The sequence below is a fragment of the Mesoplodon densirostris genome, chromosome 1 (assembly GCF_025265405.1).
Source record: "Mesoplodon densirostris isolate mMesDen1 chromosome 1, mMesDen1 primary haplotype, whole genome shotgun sequence".
NCBI lineage: Eukaryota > Metazoa > Chordata > Mammalia > Artiodactyla > Ziphiidae > Mesoplodon > Mesoplodon densirostris.
Genome location: NC_082661.1, coordinates 117392103 through 117410800, shown reverse-complemented (window position 1 = coordinate 117410800; position 18698 = coordinate 117392103).

Genomic DNA, 18698 nt, shown 5'->3' with positions numbered 1-18698 from the left:
AATTTCCATTCTGATTTGGGAATATCCTAAAGGGAAAGGATTAAGTTATTCCATTAATTGCAATACCATCAGCTACAAGGGAATAAAACACTTCTGCTTCATTTTCTATAAAGACTTGTCAGTGTACTCTATTTTAATTATTTTGAAAAAAATTATCTACATAACACATAACCAAACTACTATCGTGAACTTACAAAACAGGGGACAAAGATTGAAAGATCTAAAACACTCATTCAACCAAACTGAGTCAGGAATATTGACGGATGGACGTGGTGTTTTCTAGGAGATTTAGTTTTTTCCCCTAATCATTGTACCTACATTACCTCGTTTACCAGAGAGTTGGCCACAACAATCGTATATCCTGATGTTGCATAAATCACAAACTCAGGATTTATGCCAGGACCCCTAAGGTTGCAATCTCTTCTATCCTAATCTCATTCAAATGGCCTGTAACCCTGACCACCAATTTAGCTTATCTTAGTGCGGGGTGACATGAGTGTGTGTACGTTCAGAAAGAAGCAAGCTGTTTCTTCCACTTAGACAGGAAACCTTTATCAAAAAAGGCAGAGAGGCGGTTAACTCTAATTCTGCTGACATTGTGTGAAAAGGAAGTAGGTTATGTAGATGAACTTGGTTGGGTGATCTATCCCCTTTTTAAGAAAGGTATCTTTTTTTCTTGTACTCTTCCAAAGTGACAAGTGTAATCCTGGAGAAGTTCAGTAAGGAAACTTCGAAGGCAGCGAGAATTCCTGACAAAATAGTGCGTAAGTATATTAGGTACAGCATGTTTGAGATGCCCTTGTCCCAGGATTTTCAAATTGTGCAGATAGAAACTAAATAGATGTGAGGTGATTAGCCATCTACTCTAGGAGCACATGTGTGGAGAGCTTGTCTGTCAGTGGAGCAGGTTTGCAAATATACAGCCTGGGAGACTCACCAATGGCCTTAATGAAGCATGAACAATTCAGTGCTGAAAGCAAATGGTGAGGTTGGTTGTTTTTTTTTTTTTTTTTCTCTTTTCTCCCCGCTTCTGTAATACTTCTCTCACATACTCTTAAAAAAGTCATTTGACCCTTGCTGATCTGTGGAGGCAGAGTGCCCAATTAAATTACTTCCATTATACAAGAACATACAGCCAAATACTTTTTATAGCCCACGATTCCAAACCTATAATAAGCATCAAGGAGAAGTAGCACAAGAGCTTTTTAAAATTTAATAGAGACTTTTAAACAATTGGTAATACCAAGAAAAGGTCAGAGAGAGTGCCTCCCTGTCGAGGGCTCAACTGGCAAAGAAATTATGAAACTGACATTTTTGAAATGAGAGAAGATTTTTTTTTTTTTTTTTTTTTTTTTGCTGTATGCGGGCCTCTCACTGCTGCGGCCTCTCCCGTTGCGGAGCACAGGCTCCGGACACACAGGCTCCGCGGCCATGGCTCGCGGGCCCAGCCGCTCCGCGGCATGTGGGATCCCCCGGGACCGGGGCACGAACCCGTGTCCCCTGCATCGGCAGGCGGACTCTCAACCACTGCGCCACCAGGGAAGCCCTGAGAGAAGATTTTAATATTCATCCTTTTGGGGTCAGGGCCAGGCTCCTCAGAATAACAATGATATCCAAACAGAAGATGAAGACCTTCCAGGAAGAATAACCTTCAAAATAGGCTATACCTCTTCACTTGAGATTCATACTAGTACATGATAATAACTTACATACACAGAGAGGTGTCCATGTGCTAAGTCCATTGTTAGTGCTACATTTGGATTTTACCATTTGATCTTCACAGTAACTCTGTGACGTAGGTACTGTTATTATACTTATCATACAGGTGCCAAAACTGTGGCTTAGAGTTTAACTAATGTGTGTAAAGTGATTGGGGTAGTGAGTGGTGGAGCCAATATCCAAACCCAGGGTTGCTAACTCTCTAGAGGCGACACGCTTAACTACTGTTCTGGTAGCCTTCCAGGACATCTACAATTCTCTACTGCATCATTATTAATTCAGATGATAAATATCTAATAAGCACTGCTATCTGTTAGGCACTGTGAGATGCTGACATCATAAAAGTAAATAAATCATTCTGATTTATTCACAAACACACAGTTTCATCAGCGCATCATTTCTTGGAGTTGGTTCCATCAGGCATTTATTGTCGTGTCTGTTTTCACAGAGGAAAACTAAAATAGAGATTGTACAGGATATTATGCTCAATGGAACACAGAATTACTGCCCATTGACTTCAGGCAAGAGTTTTGTCCACTAAATATCACCATATGTCTTGTAGATAATCAGGAAAGTAATTGTTGAGGCCATAAAGGTGAGTCCTAGCCCCACAAACCTGGTAAACCACCTGGTAAACCTCTCTAGATAGAGGAGTTGCATTAATACTTTATACTTTGAAGTCTATGGTAGTCATATTTTTAAAAAGGTAAATCAAAATCAGTCAACATATAATAGAAAAAAACTAAATGTCCAACAAATGGGGTCTAGTTTAGTAATATAGGGCACATGAACTCCATGGGTATTATGAATTTACCATTTATTTTTATTTATTTATTTTTTTGGCCATGCCCTGTGGCCTGCGGGAATCCTAGTTTCCCCACCAGGGATTGAACCCAGGCCCTCGGCAGTGAAAGCACTGAATCCTAACCACTAGACCACCAGGGAACTAATTTACCATTTTTTATTCAAAAGTTCAGTGCCAAGATGAACATTATTTATAATACACAGATAAAACATATAACCACTCACAATGTACCAAAATTACATATTAATATAAGTAAATCTAGACAAAAAATTAGAAGAGCTAATATGCTAGATCAGGAGTTAGCAAACTTCCATTAAAGGACCTGAGATTTTCTATTCTATCTGTGCAAACGGATGAGCATGGCTGTGTTCCAATAAAACTTCATTTAAAGAACAGTCAGTGGGGCACATTTTACTTGAGGGCCCTGGTTTGCTGACTTCTGTGTCAGACTATGGGAGTATGGAAAAGTTTAACAAATTTTAAAAAGGGGAAAACGTGCACATCTCAAGAATCAGACTATACTGTTCCTCATTTGAATTCAAGCCAGCAACCATTTTTATTTTAACCCACTTCACCTTTCCTTCCTTGAAATAGTTTCCAAATTCCAGGCAGGATTTTAGGGCAAGGAGTCTGCCTAAACTATTTAGCCAGACAGCAGAACTCTCATTATTGTTGGGTAAATAATTCAAAATTCATGATCTGACTCTCAATCAGCCAATCAACAAGTATTCACAGACTGGTTACAGAGTGTTTTGCCTTTTCTAAGCACAGTAGGGATTCACACTTGTAAGAGTTTCCCTGTTGTCAAGAAGCTTAAAACCTAATAGATGAGGCAACTATATCACCTTAATTTATGCAGTGAGACATCTGGTATGAAAAGTATGAACATCCATAGAAACAAGTGGCGTATCTACTAACAAGAAACAAAAAAGCACATCAGGTTGCAGAGGGTGGAATTATTCTAGTATATAAAAACATATATACTCTTCTATATTTGCATCCATTTTAAGTAAACATATATTCAATTTTAGTTTATATATGTATATTTCTACCTAATATGTGTATTCATTGAATTTATAATATTTTGCAAACAAATTATCAATAATTTATTGGCTTTAGGCTCTTACTTAATATTCATTTTCCAAGCTTCAATTTAACTGTTACGATGGTAGAAAAACCGCCCAATCACTTGGTAAAGTATACTAGCATTGTACCACAAAAGCAAAGAAAATATAGTGCCATTATTCTCCAGACAATGATAAAGCTAGAATTTTTCTAATAGCAAAATTATTTTCAAAAAATCATTTCCTAGGTAACTTCCAAAGTGCAAAGTATGTTGAGGAAGGAAATTAAGTTAGAGAGGGAAGCAGCAGCCAGATCAACGAAGATGCTACCCTTAAACGCTCGGCTTACATTTACAGATGATGGGAAGAGTGCCATACGGAGCATGCGCTATAGAAGAACACTGCTGGGGAGGGAGTGACGAGGGGTTATTAGGCAAGATTAAATGAGAGAATAAGTGATTGGCTGCTTTAGTAATCAGGTCCAGAGATGACAAGGGCCTGAAATAAGGCCCTGGTATAAGAATGCAGAAAATTTAGGAATATTTACATGGTAAAATCATCAGGTCTTGGTAATTGATCGCATGTGGGAGATAAGAGAAAAAAAGAGGAAGCAACTAGAATTTCTAGCTTAGATGATTTGGTGAAAAGCTGAAATACGGCATGCCGAAAGAAGATTAAGGTGCTCTACTTGAGATATGTTTAAAACATCCATGTGGAAAAAATGCCAGATTGGTGAACCATTATTATAAACTAGTCTAACATCAGCATGTATTAAATGTGTTCTTTGCACCAGGAACTGTGCTAAGCACTTGACTATACAAGGTCATTGAATCCGCACGATAGCGCTACTGGTATACACATTCTACAAGTAAGGGACCTAAAGTCTAGTGAGGTTAAGTAACTTCCCAAAGCACACACAATTAAATACATGGCAAAGTCTGGACTTTAATCCATTAATTCATACTTCTCAAATTGACTCTTAACCACTATAATATCTTGTGATAATAAAATATCTCCATCAGAAGGACACTCCAAAAAATTACTGTTTTTTCTCAGTGCTAGCCCCACAGGTGCACTGTTTGGGCTCTGCCATGTGTCTCATCAACAAATGACCTGAGAAAGAGAATCACACTTACTATACTCCACTGGGAGCTCAGGACATGCTTCTGTTAACCGGGGAGGTTTTATAAGGACTAGAATATACTCATGCCCTCCTCAGCTGACATTCTTGCCAAGTTGACCACTGTTCCAGCATCTACAACATGGCCAACAAAGGCAAGGCTTCTGGCTTTGGCCAATATTGATCTGCACAGAGACAAAGGGTAGATTTGTAAGTTTTCAACTATATTTGAAAGTCACAGAGATTGTACACCTTGGCTTTAGTGACTATCAACTCAGGGCCCAAATATACTCATTCATAAAATGGAGTTTGTTTCCTGATTTTTTGTAGTGAAAGTCCCTGGATTTTCGTCAAGCTCCACAATTTGGCACTCAACCAAGCTGGAGCTGTAAAGATGCAAAATGCTACTCGTCTACACCTTGGGGCCTCATATTTAAGTTCTAGACAGCAGGGGCTCAGTGGTGAGAAGAGAGGGGGCCACAAAAGAGCTGTATTAGCCCTGGGTCAGTCACACTGACCACAGTAATTTCCAATCTAGTTCTAGAAACATTTCATACAATTCACCCCAAAGGACAGGGATCATATTTAATCACTTGACATCCTAGCATGATTAGTGTAGTGAGATACAGCATATAAAGCACCAAACACTGTGTCTGGCACAAACAAATTGTTCAATATCTGTTAGCTATTATTATTATAAGTTGTGGTAATACAGTTTAGTAATAACATTAGAGGAGCTTAATAAACATTTGTCCAATTGTTGAACTTGCCAGTCCTTGTGACCCATTATGCACTTTAAAGATAAAGTTGAAAATATCAAGTCCAAAAAAAGTAAAAAATCTAATTCTGTTTATGTCATTGCTGTCAAAGATAATATAAACTATTGATCTTTCAAAGAAAAATATTGACAAGACATTAAAATTAAAAAAATAAAAGCTATAATTCAATTATACTTTAGAAAACTATTTTATCCTCATAATAAAGTACCTCTAGAAATTACTTAGGCCCTGTTTTATGCTTACTGAAGGGAACTGTTTCCTGTGTTTGGTATTTCTGGTAAATAAATGAGTGATGATGCCCTGCATATGGCTACATAAATTGAAGTAATGGCCTCTTTCTCATGAAAGCAGATTTAGATAGCATTGACATTGCAACTCAGCAATATTTTTCACATTACACAGAGGAAATAAGAGATAGAAAACAGAGGGTATTGAGTAAATTCGTAAGTCTCCATTGACTCCAAGTGCTCATCTAGGTTCTCTCTCTCTATATATATCTCTCTCTCTCAATAAGGAACTATCAAGTTTTAATCAAAAAAATTACTACAGTGATGACACAATCAACCAAACCTAGTTTGAATTTTATTTCCCTTTTAACATTTTATAATCTCTTAGGTGATATCTGCTCTATGTCTACCCTGGAATGTACTTAAGAAACTCACGTAAAAGAAATGTGGGACTCAATACAGCACAGTTGTGTTTATGAATTGTGTTCTTAAAAAAATGCATAGCTTTTCCAGGCTTATAATTCACTTGAATGATCGTCATAAATGCAACTCTTGCATATGTTGGTTTAGCTCTAAATGAAATATATTACTTGTACATTAAAGTTATCTTTAATAGTTTAAATATTGAAGATTCTTAACTCCAGTATACTTGCATTGCAGACGAGGCATTTGTATTGCTCAGTGTGCTTAATGAACAGTAACTCAATGAATGAAAACTGGGATGAAAATAAGGTAATTGACTTGACCAAAGTCACAAATAGGAATAACTACAAGACTAGAATTTACATCTTCAGATTTTGTTATTTGTGTCCTTTTTACTATTAAACTGCGAGGAAAGATTTTTGAGCTGGTAAAAATAATACTTAAATTGGGGAGGGGGCAGATAGCAATAATATCTGTTTGTGCAGCTAACTAGGTACATCTGAGTGGTTAGGCCCACATGGCCAAGGGGCGCTAAGAAACGTGTCCCGTAGGTTCTTTTTGTTTTCTTAGCTATCAACTCAACCTGACTGAAACAAAGGCATATTTCACAAGAGTGGAAGAAAACTGGTTTCAGTCAATCCTTTTAGCATTTTCCAGGTGACTACATCTTTATAAATCGCCTGGCAAAATCAAGTGGTTAAACTGCTTCACAGGCTTTGGCTGGAACATTAAAGAAATTGAACAATTTATGCAGGAGAAGATCAAATAAGTTGCATTGTTTCTAAATGCTTATCCCTTGAACCAAAAGCTGAATGTGAACTGGGTAAATAATTATTTTTTTCATTTTCTTCTAGGATTTCATCATCTGGAATACTTTTCCCTACCTTTTGTTGAGGGTACAAATTTTACCCCTTTTCAAGGTCCTTCTTAAAAATACCTCACTGTCCTGGAAATCTCCCACATCAACTCCTTTCCCTTCCCTCACCTTCTGCAACATTTACTTTTTCATGCTACAATTTTATATTTTTTTGGTCTTGTTTGCATTTTTCTCCAATTGTTTCGCAGGTGCATATAACACAAATGAGTGCATATAATCTCCTACCAGATTATATAACACTTCTTTTGTATTTCCCATACTGTACAAAGAGAACACATTGATTATTCCATGATGAATTTTCAATGTAGGAATCATTTCAATGAAATGTTCTTTATTTGAACTGACAATATGTAAACGATTTTTCTCATTCTTTTAAATCTGTTACGAGGGCATTTTTTCTGACCTTCATTAAAATATAAACTCCCATTCTGAGTTACTTTCAGTTGGAAACTTTGTACCGCCTGTTAATGAAATGCATTTATATCATTCATGGGTTACACATTATTGTGTTTTAGAAGCCCTGAAACCATTAATGATTACTCAATAAAATGTCATTCTTAATGTTTAATGCCAGACCTATCATTTAAATGTGGTTCTTCCCACTTGATCATGAAATCTCTGGGATTATGATCTTAGCAGAGCTATCTGAGCTGGGGGGAATGGTGGTCCTACTGTAAGGTGAGCTGGAGAAAGCCATTCCTTTCTTACCTATCACTAACCTCATCTTCTGTATTCAGCATTCTCTTTGAAGAGAATTTCACTCACGGAATTATACAGGGAGTCTTTTATAGTATCTGTTCTAAGAACTGAAACACATTGGGTTTTCTGAGAAATTGACATCCTTACACAGCATGGAGTTTGGGCTTTTGACATATTCCCAGTTCTTCAGAAGAGTGCTCCTTTAATTGGATCACCTGAATAAAATTATCATTATTTAAAAATTCACAATATATAATTCCCATGTTATAATAATTGATGGAGCTCCTTCCTTAAATAAATATATATTCTTCTCAAAGCTATTTCAGTTGAGTGTAAATAAAACAAAAATAAAATTTTAAAATGTATACTGTCTCTCAACATAATCACTCCCTGCCATAGATATTTCAAGAAGAAAATTTAATTCACATTGAAAAAAGTGCATTCGAGAAAACCTAAGGGGATGGCACTTGTCTTTATTTTCATTATATTCAAGGAGATGACTACTTTGATGTAAGGATCAAATACAATACTCATGATTTCCAACGCGAATTTCATAAGACTTTGTTTTCTCTTTAAATCATGCCTGTTCATGAACTTTTACACAGTAAAAGCTCTAGAGAATCAAGTAAGAGAAAATCTAAAAGAGAAAAAAAACACACTCAAATTTCCCGTATCTCTACAGACAAAACCCTTGAAGACTTGGGAGTAAGCATTTGGAAATACAGGGATATTTAAAACATCACACTGAGCTCTTTGTTCACTTGGTAACTATTTGCAACATGTAAAAGTCCCGATTTTTTTGCCCTGAGAAAACTGGAGCCAAGTGGCATTAGAGAATTACTGTTTCATTTTAATAATCCAAGCTTCATTTGTAATATAACTTTTATTCTATCTTAAACTTTTTTTTGATTGGGTGCTCTTCTGTCTCTGAATAAATGACAAGATCATGAATTGCCAGTGGCTCTATGAAACCCAATATGAATAACATACGCGAAGAAAATAAGGCAAAGTTTCCAGTTTTAGCAAAATACATGCACACGTTCTATACATTCTGGATCATCTTCACTGAAACCATAAGCATTACCTCAAATCGCTACTACAGCATGGCTCATTAGTCTGCAGGTTGGATACACAGCCTGTCAAATCCCTTCCCCTGAACCATAATAAGGAGAGTAATGACACAGCTATAACACAGTTTGCAAGTCTTCGCCTTGCTTCCGAAACTTAACGCTATCATAGGTCTCCTGTGTATGTATTTTTAGTGCCTAGTTCCTAGTTCAGTGTTTAAAAATCCTGCTGATTCTGGAGTTGGAGCAAAGCTTTAGGAAGCAATCAACTGCTCTTGCCATGACAGGTGCCAAGCACACACACAATGTCCTTTTATTTGTGGAAATACACACAGATCTATTCTGCATGTGCTCAGAGCCCAACACAAACACCACCTCTTTCCCACAGGCAGCAGGAAGGATGTGGTCTGAAGGGCACGGTTGCTTCATCCGAGTGTTCAGTTCTTCAAAGACCTCTTGTTTTACACAGAATTGCTGAACAACTACTTAAGTTTAAGATACAACTAGGCCATGCCTGAAATCCCACTTTTATTTAACTAAAATTGGCATTCAAGTAGATCATGCAATATTTTTCCCCTTACCTTCAATGGACACAGGTCAAAAGTGTGCTCATAATCAAAAGACATTTCCGTGAGCTGGTGACCCAGTAATTCCTTATGTCTACAGGTCAGCTGCAACAATACAGGACTAAAATCGCCAGATGAAATGGCTGGAATTACCCAGTGGCTCGCTAAAATCAGCTTACTTTGAGTCTAATCCAAGGATAAATGTATAGAAAGCTCCAAGCAGTGGAAACTATAAACATTGTACATCTGCCCCCGAAAGAGTAATACTGGCAAGTCTGTCACTGCCAGGGAAACAAATATTTGCTAAATTCTAGGGCATTATCTTGATTTTCCCTGAATGCAAACGAGGGCTAAATAATCACAAGCTACTGTTGAATGGAAATATGGTTTAGTGGAAAAATGTAACATGCAATAAAATGGAATAATTCCGTCCCTCCAAACAACTATAAACTCAGAACAAGCAATCCATCAAACCTGATTATCCCGCATTCCTGGAGTTCATGCACTTTATCATTTCACTTCCGAAACCCTTGAACTCTAACTATGAACCTCTAATCCACAGGCCTGTGCTCTTTTTATTTTCTTGGAGTCATCCGCCTTTTCCAGTGTGTTAATCTACAGATGATGTCTTTTTTGAAGTTTAGCACCTTGCATTTCCCTGGAGCCCTAACTAACCCAGTATTTCTAAGCTCCTAAGAAATATGTAGGTTTTTCTACTCTGCAGATTAAGTCTTTTTTGTGACTTAAACTTACCTTAGAAAAAAGATGTACTGTTAGTTACCAATTGCTTCTTCAGTTTTGCATGCTAAGTCTACTCTCCTTTACGATTCCCCTGCAAAGTTATGGGCTCATAAGAATCTACAGTTTGAGAAAACAGCTTTGGCAACAAAACAGGGAAATTGCTGCTGGTGGTTACTCCTGAATTACTGGAAGTTGATTCTTGTGTTCTCTCCAGACACTTCTCTTTCTTTCTAACTAGTTTTACTATGTGTGATAGATAAAGTCACTTAGAACTACTGAGGTAGACATCAAAAGAAAGAAAAATGGAAATAGGATGAAAATATTCTATTGGTAATACCAAACTAAAAATAGCGCCTTCTGAGAAAGCATATACAACTCCATCCACCAGATGGAATGTTACTCCCAACCCCAGGGTATTAAATAAGTGTCCACGTTTCCTTCCCCAAGCAGAAACAAATAGCTCTGGACCAATTGCCTGTGCCCTGGTCCTGCAGAAATCCATATCTGGCTCTTCTAAGATGCCAGGAAAATTTCACCTTGTGTCATGTTCCATGCTGAGAGGTTTGTGTAGCTCTTGTGTAAACCCTGGCCTCTAAGACACATTCCAAACTGAATTTATTTCAAATTCCAAACTGAGTTTATTCCATTCCACTCACTTAAAATTCCAATTGTGATTGGAAAATACACAGTTCGTTTACCTTCTGCGCAGTGTTCAATGAACCACTTGCCATGTTTCAACCTTGTAAGCTGCATTTCAATCCTGAGTGTGTCTGTATATCAGTTGATTAAAGCTTTGCCATTATTTGACAGGAACATTATAATATGCACTGTTATCTTTCTCGGCATTTTTTGATACCATTTGTATACCATTATTTGCAAAATAATATGGTGGTTGTTACTCTTTTCCCTTACACCTATAACATTTACTTGTCAGTATGCAAAACCACGCTTCACATGAAGTGGAAATAAATGTAGAAAAATCCACTTCCCTGTCCTATTGTAGCTATGTCACTCTAGACACTGACATGGCGTAAAATGAGCTTGCTTGATAAACTGCTGGAGTTAAACACAAATTACTACCATTTAGCCAGGGCAGGACAAATCATTTCAGGACACTGCCTCAAGGAATGTCAGTTTCAGAGGAGGAAGGATAAAACTCAAGTCTGGGACTGGGTTCTTTGTTCAGTGTTGGTGAATTTCCTGGACAACGGTTAAGCTAGAAGTGACAGGTAGCATAAAAGAGTAAACCACACTTTGAGAAAGCAAAAGGTATAAGCATCCCCAACCTCACATTTCTGCCACACAAGGACTTTACCGCATAGGTCACTGCTCATATCTGAAGAAATGTCACTTCAATCCCTAAATCCCTAACCAACTGATAATAATCAACAACCACATTTAATTTACTCTTTAGTAACATAACTATGATAAATATGTGTGTCTGTTCCTTCTTAAATTCTGTATTAGTGTTTTCCAATGATGATGGAATTGTTTGGTAAGAAAAATATTTCTATTTCTGTCAAAGAAATGGCCCTATCTCCTTTCTGTGATACTGAAGTGTCCAGCAAGGCTCCCGTTATTCAAAAGAGTCTGTTCTGTGCTTTCTTGGTGCCAGCATAATAAAGTCAATACAACTGATTTCTTTCAAGGCCAGTGGCTACTTTCTCAGCAAGCATATGGGTCCAGCATAGGCATAAGCCTTTTTGAGAACCTCACAATTTATCTCAGATCTTACACTTGAACTTCTACTTCTTTGGAAGATGCACTCATGACTTTATTCACGCCAAAAAAAAAAAAAAAACCCACAAAACAGGGACGGTGATTAAGAATACCTATATCTTTCTGGAACTGAAGACATTTCAATTACTATTCCTGAAAATGTCATCTTATAACTCTCTTCAGAAACATATATTCTTCAAATATGCTTGTGTGAATGGCTAAAACCAAATTAAATAACAAACGTAAACCAAGCCAAGTAAACCAAAACCCTCTTGTGCATTCCCATCTTGGGAGAGAGCTGCCTTCCCCTGATTTCCACCTTAGCTGCACCTGGGCTCTTCCCTGTGTCTCCTAATGTTTACTGAAGTGCAGGCTCTTAACTAAAAAAAAAATAAAAACAAAAAAAAACACAAAAACATACTGTCTCAGGACTCACTGGCTAGCTTTCTTCATTATCACTTTAAAAAATACTATTTCCTCACTGTCCTATAAAGCATGCTCTCTTTTGAGGCTTGCACTGTTTAACTATACCCCATTTTCCCTTGCGAATGGCTGTAATCCCAGTGACCCCCCTTTCATCCAACAAAGACTTTGACATGTGGTTTAAAGTCTTAATATTCAATCCAAGACCCTGGGTGGCTATAACGTCCTTTTGAATGACCATCCAACGCCTCGCCTTACTCACTTTAATGATCTTCACCTCTATTCTGCTTCAGCCAGTCACATTCATGGCCACCCAAACTCTGTTCCCTCTTTACTTATTCACTCTGTGATACTCTCTCACCAGCACTGCCCCATCTTTTCAGCTTTCTCGATTTCATAGTTCCTCTACGTCTGTTCCACAACCTCATTAAGAATTTAACTCTCTTAAAAGTCGCATTTTCTTGGATTTCCCTGGCAGCACAGTGGTTGAGAATCTGCCTGCCAATGCATGGGACACGGGTTCGATCCCTGGCCCGGGAAGATCCCACATGCCGCGGAGCAACTAAGCCCATGTGCCACAACTACTGAGCCTGCGCTCTAGAGCCCATGAGCCACAACTACTGAGGTGACACACCACAACTACTGAAGCCCACACGTCTAGAGCCCGTGCTCCGCAACAAGAGAAGCCAGTGCAATGAGAAGCCCGTGCATCACAATGAAAAGTAGTTCCTGCTCGCACCAACTAGAGAAAGCCTGCGTGCAGCAACGAAGACCCAACACAGCCAAAAAAAAGGCCACTTTCTTTTTTCAATGGCAATGGTTGAATCGATGCTTCTGGCTCTACTCTTCCCTCTCTTCATCCTAGACGTCAGAGCCTATCACTTTAAACATGCTTTTGTCAATACCCACTGCTCCCCTGAATTCTTGCCCACCCTCCACATTCTCCTGCAAAATTTTAACCCAAGAACAATATAATAATTTTTATTTCTGTGCTGCTAAGTTCTGGAAAAATCCATGTGACTGCAGAATGGTGCTGATACAAAGCCCTGGTCTCAGTATCACTGGGACCTCAATGCTGTCCAACTCTCCTACCACATCCACTTTTCCTTCAAACATTATCTGTTCCTTCCAATCCAATATTAGATACCAACCGCCACTTGCTCCCTCTCAGCAAAGCCCTCATTTCCTAATTTACATGGGCTTGTGCTAGCCCATGAAGTGAGAACTTATTCAGCTTCATCTCCTCACTATCAATTTATTCCAACCCAAATCTTTGCCTCCTAACCGTCACTCTCTTTATCTATTCTATCAGATATTTCATTTCTCATACAAACCTTCAAGCTTTCCCATTGCAGCAGCTTCTATGCAGTGGTACATTGGAGCTGGTGGCTGATTCTAGGTGTGTATAACTTTTTTTTTTTTTTTGTGGTACACGGGCCTCTCACTGCTATGGCCTCTCCCACTGCGGAGCACAGGCTCCGGACGCGCAGGCTCAGCGGCCATGGCTCACGGGTCCAGCTGCTCCGCAGCATGTGGGATCTTCCCGGACCGGGGCATGAACCCGTGTCCCCTGCATCAGCAGGCGGACTCTTAACCACTGTCCCACCAGGGAAGCCCCTAGGTATGTATATCTTTTAACTGCATTCAGTAATATTACACTTATAGCTTGACTTCAGTCATGGTGGGATTATGTGCACCAAGGCAATGACAAAAGTTACAAATCAGGGCTTTTGTCTCCTCTCCCATCCGCGGGTTACTGGTTTATCAGGGCACCACTGCATACAAGCCTGCTCAAAACAAAAGAAACCAGAACACTGACAAAAATCCTTGCATCTAGCCTATCTCCTCTTCTAGTTATACTACCCTCTCTCTTTCCTTTTATGTTCTAACTACTTAAAAATGTACTGTGTACTCAGTCAAACATTCACTCCCAACCAATCTAAATGTCTTCAATTCTTACCACTTTTTCATTGAAGTTGATATTTTCAAGGCAATCGATAACTTCCTGGTTGATAAAGCTAATGGATACTTTTCAGTTTTTACTAACTCAATCTGTGGTATTTGATACTATTTGCCACTCCCTCCTTCTAATTCTCTCTTGCCTTGGCTTCTAGAATATCACCATTTCCTGAATTTCTCCTTACCTCTCTGGCCATTTCTTCTCCAGGGTTCCCCTCAACCCCGGGACCATTCATTTGCCCACTTTTGACAAGTTCTTCTCCAGTTTTCTTTCCTCAGCCTTTTTTTCTCTCCATTTATTTAACACCTCACTCATTTGAGTCTTACGCGATAGTGCCTTTATCCACACAATTCTATCACTCTCTTTCCCACATCTTTTTCACTTGTTGCACTTACCATTGTGTAACTGTCCATTTATTTAGATGGTCCAAGACACCAAGCACCTCTAACCCAAAACTCACCAAACTGAGCCCATCAAATTCCTAGCTCAACCTAACACTTAACTCTGTGACAGGCAACAAAGTGTTCTGAAACATTATCCCATTTGATCCTCACAACCATCTAGTAAAGTAGGCATCACCCTTCTCGCTTTACAGATGTGGTTATTGAGGTTTAGAGAAATTAAGCAATTTTCTTAGGTCAAATTTCTAGTATATAGTAAACCAAGTCTGGAAACTAGATTTGTTGTTTCCAGAGCCTTGACTCTTAATTACTATGATGTATTGCCTTAATCATTGAGCCTTAATGATATTGATTTTTTTTTTCTTCTGTGTCTCTCTGCGTCACTACTGTCACTACCTTGGTTCAAATTCTCATCTTCTCATGTTGGGATTGCTATGGAAGTCTCTTTCTCACTTCCATATACCTAGTCTTGCCTCTCTCTAGTCCATCATCCACACTGCAGCCAAAGAAAGCTTATGAAATCTGCTCATAACACACCCTACTCCAGGGTTTATCTGCAGGGGGTAATTTAAGTCCGAATATCACAGAATGTTCTGATTTTGTGTTCCCATCTCATTGACCTATTGAGATCATAAGACAAGATGACACCCCTTTTGCTGGGAGGTTGGTTTTTTACCAATAGAAGGGTCATCTGCAGAGTCAATTATGGGAAGAAGGTAATCTTGGGAAAGGAAATGAGGGCATTATAATAGAGTAAGGAAGACATGGCCTTATTGGCAGAATTTTGGAGGATAGGACCTTAACATCAAGAAGCATCTACATGTGTGAAATCACTCCTATTGGTGAATGTAAGTCTACCCTTGCAACCTGGTGGTATTTTCTAGGTTAAGTAGTGATACACCTTGTTATAGACTCCATAAGGATGAGTGTGGGCTTTCGGCCTCCAAAAGTAGTTACTTCTGGGTAGTTTTGAGTTACTCTCTGTGTTATAATTCTCTTCTGTTTTCCCTGAACTTTAGTACAGTCTTCTAAAAGAAAGAAAAATGCTCACAGTTATCCTCCTGGGGAATTAAGATCAGGGTCTTTGCCCACTCTTGGAGATAGCATCCCATGCCCTGCAGCAGAATGAACACAAGACTGGTGTCAGATGGACAAAGTGAAAGATGAAAGGCAGCCAAGATGCATTTGTGAACCATGAAATTGCCCAAGCTAGAAACTGGAAGTCATCCTTGGTCCCATCCTCACCTTCCCCGCCCCCGCCACACATCTTACCAACATCACCTCGAGTATCAAGCCAGCATATTTCTCTCCTTTTGTAATCTGTCCATCTTCATCTCCAGCCAGGACTGCTATGAAAGCCTCCTTCCTTGTAATCTTGCCTATTCTGGTTCCCTTGCCTCTCAATCTATCTTACACAACTTAGGTGAGTTGATATATTCTAAGCACAAATCTGATCACATACCCCTGGTTTAAGACACTTCTGTTTCTTCCCTACCTCTTGTGATACCTCTGCAGCTTCATTTCCCACAAGGCTTTCCCTGACTGCTGTACTGTGTTCGGGCAAGTTCTGGCCTTTTGTACCCTCCCACTCTTGTGCTCATAGTCCCCTCCCACCACAGGACTTTGGCCCAAGAGATCTTCCACATCTACTCTTCTTCCCTCACCAAGGTAATGCTGGCTTATCTTTCTGATCTCAACTCAACTGAAGCTTCTGCAAAGAAACCTTCCCTGAATATTTTTGATCAGCTCAGATCCACCTATTATCAGCTCTCAGAGCACCCTACACCGCCATCTCTCTTTTGAACATTATCAGAAGCATAGCTTTATGTTTGGGTGATTAGTAATATTTGTTTCTCTCTTTAGAAGGTGACCTCCATGAAGGATGGTCACATTCTTGCTCACAACTGCACACCTAGCTGTTTATGTCATGCTAGCTGTGCTGATCCTATAAATATCTACTGAATGAATGAATGAATGCAGACCCTGGGACTTTCCAGTTCTTCAGGTGGGGAAACTGGTAGAAGACTAGATTTCCTGCAGGCAAGGAAATTAAGCCAGGAAATTAAGGCCTTGAGGTAGAATCTGACTTAGTAAGCATTGCTGGTTAGACATAGATGGATGACTTACTCAAGTGATATAAGAGAAATCTGTTGTTTTAACACTATGTCTAGTCTCAAGATCAAGGTATAAAACCATAAAGAGCGGTATACATTTCTCCAGTTTCTTGCTTAGTCTCTTTTCCTTATAGAATATAATAGAACATCATTATTTAGGCTTAAATAGAATGACCATATGATTTATCATCCAAACTGGGACATTTGCTGGTCAAAGGGGGTAATATTAATAATTATGCTGGGACAACACAGGTAGACTGTGGAGGTCCCTGGTAAACTGGGACATGTGGTCACACTAGCTTTAGCTGACATAACAGAATAAAACAGGTAAGTGAAAAACTCTCTGAGCATGGGAAACTGTGTTTGGAGTCACAGAATGACCAAATCCATTACACAAGAAGGCTTCTTACAATGTGGTGTTGGCAGACACAAAAGGGAAACTTATGGTTATCGAAGGGGGGATACATTGGGAATTTGGGATTAACAGATACACACTACCATACATAAAATAGATAAACAACAAGGACCAACCATACAGCACAGGAAACTATTTTTAATATCTTATAATAAACTATAATGAAAAAGAATCTGAAAAAGAAGATATATATATATATATATATATATATATATGTATAGATATGTATAACTGAATTACTTTGCTGTGCACCTGAAACATTGTAAACCAACCATACTTCAATTAAAAAAAAAAAAACCAACCATACTTCAACAACAGAATCATGTGGTGTTGGTGTTTGTGCAAACTGTTGAATAAGTAATGTTATCTCCAATAACATATCATCGATAATATAATTGCATTCATCATTCCATATTTTATCTGGACTTTGTTCTGCTTATCATTTTATTTGATGACCACAACAAACCTAACTCAGTTCCTCAAAAGGCACTTACTGAGCACTGGACCAGGCACAACTGCAGATGTGAAGGACGCACAAGATATCAACCACTCCTACAGCATGTACAGTTTAATGATAAGGCAAGTAGTATCGCCCATATTTACAGATGGAGAAACTGGCACCCAGAACTCAGAAATGACTTGCGTAGTGTTATGCAGACAGTAAATCGCAGAGCTGGAATTATAATTCAGATCTCTGACTTCCAGTTCAGAGTTTAGTTTATTTGGCTAAGCTACCAAAATGGAGATGACACCCTTAAATGTGTTTTATGTTCTTGTCTACTACCACATAGAAACGCCCATGAAGAACGTTTACACAGTCTCTGCAGAAGCAGACTGTGCCCAGGCTCAGCAGGCAGTGTTTGTGTTGCCTGTGTGGACTTCCTTTTTAGGCACTGGGAACTGGCCCTGTGACAAGGATTTAAAGGGGCTTTAGAATGCCAACACATCTCTGATTGGCTCATCATAGATCATACCCATGTTTAAATCCTGGGTAAATTAAAAGGCCAAAAACATGTCCTTTTACTTTACGGTCAAATTCCACTTCAGGGGAGCAATGAAATAGTCCAGATATAGTCACTCTACCCTTGGGGATAACAGAACATCTCTACCACACAAAATATGGTAATCTGTCCACTATGGAACATTTTATCTTATCATTAACAGATGAATTCTAATCTAACAGATGAATTCTAATAAGGTTAGGGTTAGGGTTAATTTATTGGTGCTTTGGGGTTCTCTTTCAGTCTTTACAAAATAGATCTTTCTATTACCTTTCTCAGGTTCTTAAGGGAAATTGCTTTTGAGATTGCCATTATGGTGATAGAAGCAATATGCCATCGTGCTTATATCCTCCTAAATGTTGGCAAGAGGAGCTCATTAAAATGCTGAGTGTTTTCAATAGTCACACATATCCTCCCAGTTACAGAGACCTCTGGGTTTTCATTCATTCCAACCACAGAGTTCTATTAGTACATGATCCTACGGATAAACTCAAAGGCGAATTTTGATATTTTTAGTTTTTTTAAATAATAGATGTCACTTATTTTACACAAGTATTTCTAAGTAAGAGATGACTTCC